We start from the raw sequence: 12,368 nt of genomic DNA on the forward strand, positions 1-12,368 counted from the left end.
CGTCTTGCCCCAAGTTTATTTCCAACATTGGTAGCGCTGCATGGTCCAACACAACCGTTGCTACACTTTCGTCGCTTGACATCTTTGGTGATCGATTAGAAACTGAATGTATTCGGCCTGCGAGTCCTGCTTTTACGGGCGAGGACGCTCGCGAATCGCGAATTGCTCCCTTCCTGATCTTTGACGGAATGGTAGGATTTAGGTTCCCCTCTTTCCGTATTTGTCACCAGAGACGCAGATGGAATGTGCGGTGAAAACACCGTTTTTGTTTCAAATGGTTGTTCTCGCTGTCTTATGTCTCTCTGTACAGCGGAATTCGGGACTGTTTATATCCCATCTGCGGCTTCGACGGTCGATGCCGATGTTGACTCATCGACGGGCAGATTACACAAACGTGTAATTGGACGTGTGTAAGTGGACGTGGCTGTGCGTACTTTAACAACACGCACGTGACTATCCTCGCCCGGGAATATTTTCTCGATTCTTACCATTTCCCATTAATTCGGGAGGAGAAGAGTGTTCAGTTCCGAACCTTCATGCATTCGAAAGGTAATTATTTACTTTAGCAGTTCCTCACCAATTTCGATGACCATCAAATATGTTGTCAAGGTCACTGTTATGAAGATTTTTTCTTTATACATGTTACCGCCGCTCGCCCTTTGTTTTCGAGATATTTGCAAAAATAATTTTATGTCTGAATTAGCCTCTGATTGAGTTGGGGATAAAAAATTAAACTTTATTCTTTACTATTATTATTATTATTATCGTTATTATTAACAGAAATTGGAAAAATGTCTGCCATTATATAAAAAATAACTTCATTTTAAGGACTTAGAATAAGGTACTCAATAATCACTGATGCCAAGGTAATAATCAAAATGCGACTGTAAATTCTGAACAGATTCGTGAAATACCGTATCTATAACTGCTTACAAACATAGTGTCATGTAAAATTTCAAACATAATATTTACACCATATCAACTTGGTACAAACCAATATTCAAATACCAGTGTACAAATAATGTATACTAGGTCAAGCTAATATCGGATAATATAAATAAAGAAAATTGAAATAGAAAATGAATGCATGGCCGACCGCTCTACGGCGGCCGGTATAAGAAGATCTAACCCAAACCTAATCCATTATATTATTTACTAGGTAGAATAGTTAGGTTTAAGAGGTAACACCACTGTAAAAATCTAAAATAAAGCGTTTTTCGCGATTTTTTTTTTTGATGGATGGAAAAGTAAGAGGATAATAATATTCAAGAATATTGTTAAGCATGTCGTTAAGTGTTATAAAAAAATATTTATTAGAAAATAGTGTAAAATGACGTCACTGGAGCTATTCTCGCGAGGCGTGTTGAATTTGAGGCGCTCTGCGGCACGCAGTGTAACTGACGCAAATTTGTATTTGGAAAAAAATAAAAAATTTTTTCTTAATCTACATGAGTATAGCTAGAGATGTACGTAGAGGATTTTTAAAATATTCATTTTTGTGTGATTGGCGAGCATTTGAGGTAAAAAGTCCAATTCTGTACAAAATATGGTTCATTCATTTATCAATAAATAATGCTAAAATCAACTTATCGAAAATCCCCTTCGTACTTCTCTTCGGAATGTTAGTTTAAAGATATGGCCAAAATTTGGAGTGAATAGAATGAAAATTGTTGAAGTAACACTGTGTGCCGTTTTAAGAAATCGCGTTTCGAGAAAAACGCCTTTAAAGTTTTGACATGTGTTATGAGCATGAAAGAATGAAAAACTTTTACCATTAATTTTTTACGAAAAATCTCGGAAACTAAGACCGAGCGGCAGTTATATGTATAGAGAAAAAATCTTCATAACAGTGACCTTGACAATATATTTCAAGATCATCGAAATTGGCGAGGAAACGCTAAAGTAAATAATTACCAAACTCATACGTCATTTGATGTCGCAGCAGTTTCCCTTTTTAAGTATTTTCAAGACCTTGCAAAACTTTCCCCTTTTACGACTTCTTCGCCCTTGTAAATTATGTCTTACAGATCTAGCGACCTATGCCTTTATTGCGTATGTCTCTACCTGCACTCACTACCAGGGGGCCGACTGTTAACTCCAACCGTACCTACTCTGTCCCAGGGTCGCCCATGTCACCATTTTGCAACTTACAACAAAGAGTATAGCCGAATAAGGGTGTCAAATCTGCCCCTAAACGAAATTCAACATGCGATGGGTCATTTGATAGCTTATCGAAAGAAACCCCTATGTGCCAATTTTTAACTTGAAATCTCGACAGTGGGAGTTGAGGGGGCTGGAGGTTCACGTGACAAACCTCAATCTACCCCAACAATTATTAAAGAGTTTATTTCCGCGGGTGTCGGGGGTGTAGCCACACGTAGGTCAAAGTTAATAACACTGGCTTCGCAAACGCGCGACGTCTTAGCCAGACTCGGGTCTAAAATAGACTGGGGGTCTTTCTTCTCACGTCCCCTGAATATATACAATTTCTTACCCTAATAGCAAAGGTAGAGAAAAAGAGACAGGACAGAAAGACGGAAAAACGAAACTGGAAAATACTCAGTGTAGGAAAAGTTTAGCGAAAGAGAGTCATAAAAGTCAAGAGGCTCGCCGGGCCCGGATCAGGGTGGTCCGAGGCCCAGGCGAAACCTTGAGGGAAAACAGACGCCTCGCACGGCTCTGGCCGCCAAGTGTTTAACAGGACGACCAGGCTCGCACGAGACCCTGGGAAAATGGAAAAATAGAAAGCTTAAAACTATCCTTACATTCCATTCCCATTCATACTCTGGCAAGGGCGTAGTGGCTATACAATGGCCGCTGCAGGAGTAATAATGGGATGACAAAGAAAATCATGTTTTTGCATAATTACTCTTGTCCTATTCAGTAAAGAAATGTAAAAAAATTCAGAGACATTTCGGATACCAGGGTACATATTTTGGAAGCTTTTCAGATTTTTTGATTGACAAACCAGGTAGTAAAAAATAAAAAACCGCAAAAAATGCCGACTACGTATTGAAGGAGTTGCAGAACTACATTTATATTTTTACAGTAAACAGGTATTGTTTTATACTATTATTCTCAATTTTTTTCAAATTTTTCATTTTGGTACGCCGCAGTGAAAAAAAATAAAAACCGATTTTTTCCTCATTTTCTGCATGTTAGAGTAACTTACATTTCGAATTTTTATGTATTCTTTAACATATGAGTGTTTCGTGTACTGTTCATCATTTCTACACTAATTGTAAGCAGAATTCCATAAAAATTGAAAAAATAAAATAAAGCCAACCATTGAGCGCAATATATCTTAAAGAATCGACGATATTTCCAACAGCGCCGTTGGACATTTTTTGACCGTAGGTTCGGGTCCCTCTTTTGGACTTATCTAGTTTCTTTTATTCATTAATTTTTTTTCAAGTGCTAACTATACAAGGTGTTCGGCCACACCTGGGAAAAATTTTAATGGGGGATTCTGGAGGCCAAAATAAGATGAAAATCAAGAATACCAATTTGTTAATGGAGGCTTTATTAAAAAGTTATTAACGTTTAAATTTCCGTCCGTACTGAATTTTTTTCTCGGAAATGCGCAGGATTTCGGGGGTATGTCTATTAACCAAAAATGATTGTAATTGACCCCCGCAACCGAAAATAATTTTTCCAGAACGGTTTGAAATTTTTGAATTTAATTGTTAATAACTTTTTAACGAAGCCTCCATCAACAAATTGGTATTCTTGATTTTTGTGTTATTTTGACCTCTAGAATTACTCGTTAAAATTTTTTCCAGGGGTGGCCGAACACCCTGTATAACAATGATCTATATTTACTTATAAATGTTTTAAAAGTATTTAAAAAATATTTTAATCTTGAATATGTATAAAAATAATTTTGTGCGATTCTTGTGTCTCTCCTTTTTCTGTTACGTCCTTCTTGTCAATTATGATTGTTGTTTAATATCTTCTGCAAGGAAATTAATGTGAAATATTAGTTTATAAGTCTCTTGCCTTTGATAATTGTGGATGGACAAGAGCAGTAAATTATATATTGGCTTACTATTATTTCTCCTTCTTTTTAGATGAAGCAGTTCTCTCCCACTCTTTTTCTTTCCTTAAAAAATGTGAATATTTGCAACGACTTCAATATCTAACGTAGAAATATAAGGGTCATTCTCCGCCAAAGAGACAAGAGGGTTTAATGGATAGATAGTAAAAGTTTTACAAACAAAATGTTATTTCATGGAAAGAGAAAGAAGGAAAACCATGTAACTTGCTAAAGAGTGACTAATGAATTATGATAAGACTCGATGACAATATCTCGTCCTGATGTTCTTAGGATCTCACATCGACACTGTATAGTCGCGAGGTGCGTAACATTGAATCCATAACTTTATTCTTTTTTTCCTATTCTGTCTATTCCTTCTGCAAGCCAGAGATTCACTCAGAACTTAACGTGAGTATATTCATTCATACAGATTCGATATTCGTATGCTTATGATAGGACAATTACTATTGAGGATATTGAAGTACAAACGTAGAACACAAGTAAAGGATTTAAATATCCTGTATTGGACTTTAGAATTTCAATTTCTTACCAACTACAATTTATTAAAATAATCTTACGAAAAAAATGTTTCTTAAAAACGGCAATGTACCAGAAAACTGTGTTATAAACCAAATTGTTAAATATCTTTGGCTTTTAACTGTTTACTATACATTGCAATAGTTTAACAATATGTATCGTTAATTATTTTGAAGTTATTTTCAAATGATGTGGAGATACGAAAATACTTCAACGCAAAAATCGCTCACAATTATTTTTATACATATTCAAAATTAAAACATTTTTTAAATACTTTTAGAACATTTATAAGTAAATATAGATTATTGTTATATAGTTAGCACTTGACAAAAAAATAATGAATAAAAAAATAGATAAGTCCAAAAGAGGAACACGAACCTACGGTCAAAAAATTTCCAGCGATTCCATAGTCACACACTTTACTGCTGTGTCAATGGCGCCGTTAGAAATGTTGTTGATTCTTTAGGTTGTATTATGCTCAATGGTTGGCGTTATTTTATTTTTTTCAATTCTTATGGAATTCTGCTTAGTGTAGAAATATTGAACAGTACACGAAACACTCATATGTTAAAGAATACATAAGAATTCGACATGTAAGTTACTCTAATATGCAGAAAATGAGGAAAAATTCGTTTCTTATTTTTTTTTCACTGCGGCGTACCAAAATGAAAAATCTGAAAAAATTGAGAATAATAGTAATAACAATACCTGTTCACTGTAAAAATATAACAGTAGTTTTGCAACTCCTTCAATGCGTAATCGGCATTTTTCGGCATCTTTTGCGGTTTTTTATTTTTTACTACCTGGTTTGTCTATCAAAAAATCTGAAAAGCTTTCAAAATATGTGCCCTGGTACCCGAAATATCTCTGAATTTTTTTACATTTTTTTACTCAATAGAACAAAAGAAATTGTGCAAAAACATGATTTTCTTTAGCACTCCATTACTACCCCCACCGTCGAGATTTCAAGTTAAAAATTGACATATAGGGTTTTCTTTCGATAAACTATCGAATGACCCATCGTACGTTCAATTTAGTTTGGGGACACATTTGACCCCCTTATTCGGCTGTACCCTTTAGAGCGTCTTGCCCTGGGAGCCAAGTTTGTATTTTAAAGAAAACATGAAATTTTCCAAAATATAATAATACTAAGTTACAGATTTAGTATTGAAATGGCATTTACACTAATTTTTATTGAAAAAAAGACACTACGAGATATCCTGTAGTCGGCAGTTTTGGTACATACGCTTACTACGAGATATCTCGTAGTTGGCAGTCAGTGGGTTAAACTAGTTGTAAGATATTCTAAATAGTTACGTTATTGTTTGTAAAATACATTGAATTAGATTGTATCAACGAGTGTTTGATACCACCCTGTCCGATTATTATTTCGTCGTGGAACTTGCGAAGTGGCCTTACACCAACACGATTAAAAATTGCGCATAATTGGACAGTGCAAAGAGGATTTTGTATCAAAACCAAATCATTTGGTTTGAACTGCAATTGGGAGGTACGCCACTTACAGCGGTTCTGGAGGTGAGTGAGGTAATCTCGCGTCCAATGTTTCCAGAGCTGCTCGTGGAATTTCTGACTGACTCGACCGGCAGTGCATTTATCGCAGTTCTCGGGGCAGTTACTTAAAACCGGCCAATAAGGAAAGAATATTCAGAATATTCAGGAAAGAAATTGTTCACCTACCAATAAGGACTCAGGTTTTTTCACTATTCCTTTTTTTTTTGTACGTAGAGAAATCCTCATGGACACTCGCGGGCCCACCCGAAGGGGCTCTAGTGTGCAACAGACTGACGGATCGCGTACGGAAGCGGTATAAATCAAGAATGGACTGTGTGGAGTTAGGCACCGAAAAGCTTTTAAGGGAGTTAAAGAGAATGTACGGGCAACGCCTGGATCCTGTACGTTTGAGACACGACCTCGAGGCAAAAAGGTGGGACGCAGAAGAACCTTTCGCTGATTATCTACAAATTAAATTTTGTTTTCTGTTTTTCAATATCCACTATGTAATTCTTATAGAGCTTTGTACCCTAAACACAAATCTGGAAACGGAATTGCTGTATCACCCTCAGTTTTCGAAAAACACGAGTTTTTGTGAAAACGTTCAATTTAGGGTAAAAACAAGGTATTACGCGAAAATTAAAAACATCAGACAGTTCCACTTAATCTTAAAAGATAGAGGAGAGATTCCAAAATATGCTAACATCGATAGTTATAATATTTTGTACTTTTGAACGGTTGTAAATAATCGTCAAAGTTTGAAAAAGTGTCGAAGTACGTACTTTATACACAATACTTTTGCATATTTACGAATAGTTCTTTACCTGACACGAAATTTATATACAGGATCTGATTCTGCAAACATTCCTGAAGAAGAAACTGTCCAACAGAAGTGTAGAAACCGTTCTCAATTGTCACAGGTCGAGAAAATGTTCATCGGCAACGCGTGCACGGCGTTTTACCGCCACGCGGCCATCGCTAGCCTACCTCGGCTCGGCAGTGACGTAGCTACGCATAATGGATGCAACACCGATAATATCTTAGGCTCCCAATTCCTGTATATATTTATCATTTTTGATTTATTAATCTGTTTGTGGATTTGTAAAAATCATTTCTCGATCATTTCCATTTCTAAACAATTTCGATGTTCATTGTATGTATATGAATGGTTTTTAAATATAAAGCCGTAAAAAAATAAACAACATTTTATTGTTGGGTTGCCTCACAGAATAGGAATAATATTCCTAAGAGCGAAGTGTGAATAGCAAGGATTTACTCCAGATCGTTCTTAGAAAAGCGTACATGTTCGAGTGATTCCATTGATAAGTTTCCATGGATTTTAAAAATATAATTCAGTGATTAGTATCCTAGAGTATACAAATATATTAAGCAATAAAAGTTACAAAAGAAATCAAACATACTATACAGGGTGTTCGGCCACCTCTGGGAAAAATTTTAATGGGAGATTCTAGAGGCCAAAATAAAACGAAAATCAAGAACACCAATTTGTTGATGGAGGCTTAGTTAAAAAGTTATTAACGTTTAAAGTTCTGCCTGTACTGAATTTTTTTCTCAAAAATGCGCAGGATTTCGGGGGTATGTCTATTCACCAAAAATGATTGTAATTGACACCCGCAATCGAAAATCATTTTTCCAGAACGATTAGAAACCTTTCATTTTCCCTGAAAAATTAAGGCACCTACCCTGTTGATTTTTCTTAAAAATTCGTTTTTCATTTTTAGTAATTTTGTTTGACGCCCTACAGAAAAGTTGTCTAATACGTTTTTGTAGTTGCCCATGGGCTCTGCTTCAGAAAAAAGTTTCATCGAAATATATTCACTATTGTAGGAGTTATGGCTGTTTGAAAATTAGACCATTTTTGTGGGGTTTTTCTCATTTCGCGGAGTCAAGAAATAACTTTTCAAATATTTTTGGAATTGCCACGTATTCCTTAGCAAAATACGCGTAGTTTGCTTTTTTAAACATTAAAATCGTCCAATCCGTTCAGGAGTTATGACATTTTAAACATTCGCATGAAATTTCGGGGTAGCATTTCTGGCCAGAAACTATATTTTCGGTAATGAATTTTTTTCTCGAAAGTGCGTAGGAATTCGAGGGTATACGTATTGACCAAAAATGACTGTAATTGACCCCTGCAACCGAAAATAATTTTTCCGGAACGATTTGAAATTTTTTAATTTTCTCGAAAAATTTCAGCATCTTCTCGAATTTTTTTCTAGAAAATGCGCAGAATTTCGAGGGTATGTCTATTCACCAAAAATTATTGTAATCGACCCTCGGAACTGAAAATAATATTTTCAGAACGATTCGAAATTTTTTTCTCCCGTCGAAACATTTCACACATTCTCAAATTTTTTTCGCGAAAGTGGATAGGATTTTGAGGGTATGTCTAATGATAAAAAAATGATAGTAATTGACTCCTGCAACTAAAAATAATTTTTCCACGACGATTTGAAATTTTTTAATTTTCTCGAAAAATTTCAGCATCTTCTCGAATTTTTTTCTAGAAAATGCGCAGGATTTCGAGGGTATGTCTATTCACCAAAAATTATTGTAATCGACCCTCGGAACTGAAAATAATTTTTCAGAACGATTTGAAATTTTTGAATTTAATTGTTAATAACTTTTTAACGAAGCCTCCATCAACAAATTAATATTCTTAATTTTCGTCTTATTTTGGCCTCTAGAATCCCCCACTAAAATTTGTCCCAAGGGTGGCCGAGCACCCTGTATACAGAGTGCATGCCCTATTGCACCATTATACCAGTTTCGCTTGTAGGTAGCTACGGCAGTGCCGCGCCGAGATAGGCAAGCGATGGCCGCGTGGCGGTCAAACGTCGTGCAACGCGTTGGCAATACACATTTTCTCGACCTGTGACAATTGAGAACGGCTTCTACACTTCTGTTGGACAGTTCCTTCTTCAAAAATGTCTGCAGAATCAGATCCTGTGCATAGATTTCGTGTCAGGTAAAGAACTTTCCGTAAATATACAAAAGTGTTGTGTATAAAGTACGTACTTCGACACTTTTTCAAACTTTGGCGATCATTTACAACCGTTCAAAAGTACAAAATATTCTAACTATCGATGTTAGCATATTCAGGAATCTCTCCTCTATCTTTTAAGATTAAGTGGAACTGTCTAATGTTTCTAATTTTCGCGTAATACCTCGTTTTTGCCCAAAATTGGACGTTTTCACAAAAACTCGTGTTTTTCGAAAACTGAGGGTGATACAGCAATTCCATTTTCACATTCGTGTTTACGAAACAGAGCTCTACAAGAATCACCTAGTGGGTACGGAAAAACAAAATTCGTGTTGAACAGTGTTATGTTCACGCTAAAATAATTCTGGCACACCGGGTGCCGGTTTCAGAAACAGAATTATGTACTTGTTTGTGTCATTGACGGTATACCAAATAGAGAACTGCAAACACAAGCAATAGCGCGTTTTGTTTAGAATGACGCGGAGGTATTTGTTTTGTACAATTTGGATACATGTGATGCTGCGGTGCACCATACTGGAGCGCCGTACGTGAGAATGGGGCGGATACAGGTTTTGTAGAGCCGGATTTTTAGTTCTGTGGGAAGTGCACTATTTCGTGCTAGGAGTGAGTATAGAGTGTGGAGTGCCCCGATGCCTTTGCAAGCCCTATCTTTGGAGTTGTGTTGCCATTTTAGCTTATTATCGAACCACCTGCCCAGGTATTTAACTTTAGTGGACCAGTTAATGGGGTGCTTGTCTATTGTGAGAGTGTCAGGGTTGTGGAGTCTTTTGGGAGTGAAGATAATAGCTTCTGTTTTTGTGGGGTTTATTGTCAGCTTCCAAGTGGAAGTGAATTGTAAAATATGATCGAGGTGGTTTTGAGTGTATTTAATCGCCTGGTTTATTTTCCACGTGGAGGAGTATACTGCGGTGTCGTATGCGTAGGGGGCTAGTTTGGTGTTGGGATTTTTGGGGATGTCGTTTATGAATATATTGAATAAGATGGGTCCCAGGACTGATCCCTGCGGTACCCCAATATGTAGTAATCTGGGAGAGCAGTGGGAGTTGTGCGAGACTGTAATGTATCTGTCAGTGAGGTAGCTGTAAACTATTTTGATTAGGTGTGGGTTGAGGTTAATTTGGTGAAGTTTAAGGAGGAGGCCATTGTGCCAGACGAGGTCGAAGGCCTTCTGGAGGTCTAGGAGTACTAGGACCACCGAACGGTTCTTGTTCACCTCCAAGGCAATATCTTCCTGGAGCCGTAGTGCTTGTTGGATGGTGGAATGTTTAACTCGGAAGCCAAATTGCTCATGTATAATGATGTTGTTGGATTGGAGATGTGTGATGACTTGAGAGAGTACTATTTTTTCCAAGATTTTACCAAGTATGCTCAGTAAGCTGATGGGTCTATAGTTATTTGGATTTAGGCGGGATTTCTTGGGTTTGGGAAAGGGTATGATATGTGCTGTTTTCCAGGTAGCGGGAAAATATGTTAGAAGATAGGACTGTCTGTAGATATAGTAGAGCTGGAGGATCATTCTGTGAGGAAGGTGCTTGAGTTGGCTGGCAGTGATTTTGTCAGAACCCGGCGATTTTTTATTTTTTAGGTTTCTGATGTAATTATGGACAGGTTGGGGGTGATGAACGAAGGGTTTGGTGGTGTAGTGTTGAGGTTGGTTAGTATGCTGACAAGCTGTTCAGCATCACGTTCTGTAGGAGAATTGTTGTGGGAGATAGGAGGGAGATGAAATGCATCGGCAAGGAGTTTGGTCTTGTCCGTATTGGTGTAGGCTGTGGTATTGCCCTCGGTAAGCGGCGGGATGGTGTGTTTGGTCTGTTTGAGGGTTTTGTAGGTAGTCCAGAGCATGTTGGGATTGGCTGCTATTTTGGAGAGTTTGAGATGTCATGAGGTGTTCTTTAATTCTCGGATTTTGGATTGTATTTGGTTGGTAAGGGAGTTTCGGGGGTGTCTGTGTAAAGGGTTGGCTGAATTCTGATATTTGCGCATGTACCTGTTGCGCAGCTTAATGATATTTAGGAGTTCTATGTCCGGTTTGATTGTTCTATGGTAGGCGTGTGTAGTGGTGGTTGCTCTTTTGTAGTTCTGTTTGATTGTTTTTTGAATCTTGGTGATTTCTCTGTCTATGTCGTGTGTGGTATTTAGATGAGGATTAATGGGGTACTTGTTCCCCTGGGAGCGGTATAGGTGCCAGTCATTCGTGGAGAGGGCACAGTTGGTAAATTGGGTGCAGTTGTTGGTGTGGTGGAGTATTATTGGGAGATGATTAGAAGGGAGGTCGTGGATTGTATGGCATTCCGAGTAGTGTGGCGAGTTGGTTAGAAATATGTCTATGTTGGATGGTCTGGCATGCGGTTCTTTGTGGGACTAAGTGTCGCTGCTGGCTATATCACCCCCGATGATGAATTTTTGGTTGTGCGAGGTTAGGATATTGAGGTCGTGCTGGGAGAAACGTTTGTTTGAGGGGAGATCGGCTACTCCGAGAGTGATTTTTGGGTTGGTGGTGAGTTGAATGAATATGCCCACTAGACTGTCCAGGAAAGGTTGGGAGAGAATGTTAAATTTGTGGTTTTGGTGGATGATGATGGCTACTCCTCCATGTGGTGTGAGTCTGTCATTCCTGATTATATTATAGCGGGTTAAGCGGATGGAGTCAGTAGGTTTCAACCAGGTTTCTGTGATTAGAGCTATTTGGATTTGATGGTGTTCTAGGAAGATTTGGAGTTCTGAGGTTTTGTTTAGAATGCTAGTCGCATTCCAGAGGAGTATTTTGGGGGGTAGCTTAGCCATTGATGAGTTCAGCGGCTTCAAGAAATGCTAGGAGTTTTTGAACTTTGGTTTGGCATGGGCTGAGTTTGGTGTACAGGAAATCTAGGGCTGTTGATATCTAAGATATCATTTATGGCTTTTTTTTTTCTTTTTTTTTTTGTCGTGGGGAAAATCTTCAAAAGACTCCCTCCCACCTCTTTGGGGAGAGGCGTGAGGGGTGTGTGGGATTCCCCGCGTTCATGGAATAACGGGCGCGAGACCTACCCACTAAAAACCCCACGGTGACCCTTCCGCACGATTTGAGAGGATACCGGGAATCGCTCGAAGCATACTTCCGGTATCCTCCCCAACCCGCGCTTTGCGCCCATCCACGGGGGGACAAACGGTCCCTCAGGCAATCACCCTGTCTCATAGCGGCAGGACGAGGCCACTTGGCCCCCACCACCCCCGCGCGAAGGCCAGAATGCACGCCTGTACGGGATAGTGAAGACC

This window comes from Colletes gigas, unplaced genomic scaffold (assembly GCF_013123115.1).
Source record: "Colletes gigas isolate AHSC1104 unplaced genomic scaffold, ASM1312311v1 Colletes_gigas_Sc00043, whole genome shotgun sequence".
In the NCBI taxonomy this organism is placed as follows: domain Eukaryota; kingdom Metazoa; phylum Arthropoda; class Insecta; order Hymenoptera; family Colletidae; genus Colletes; species Colletes gigas.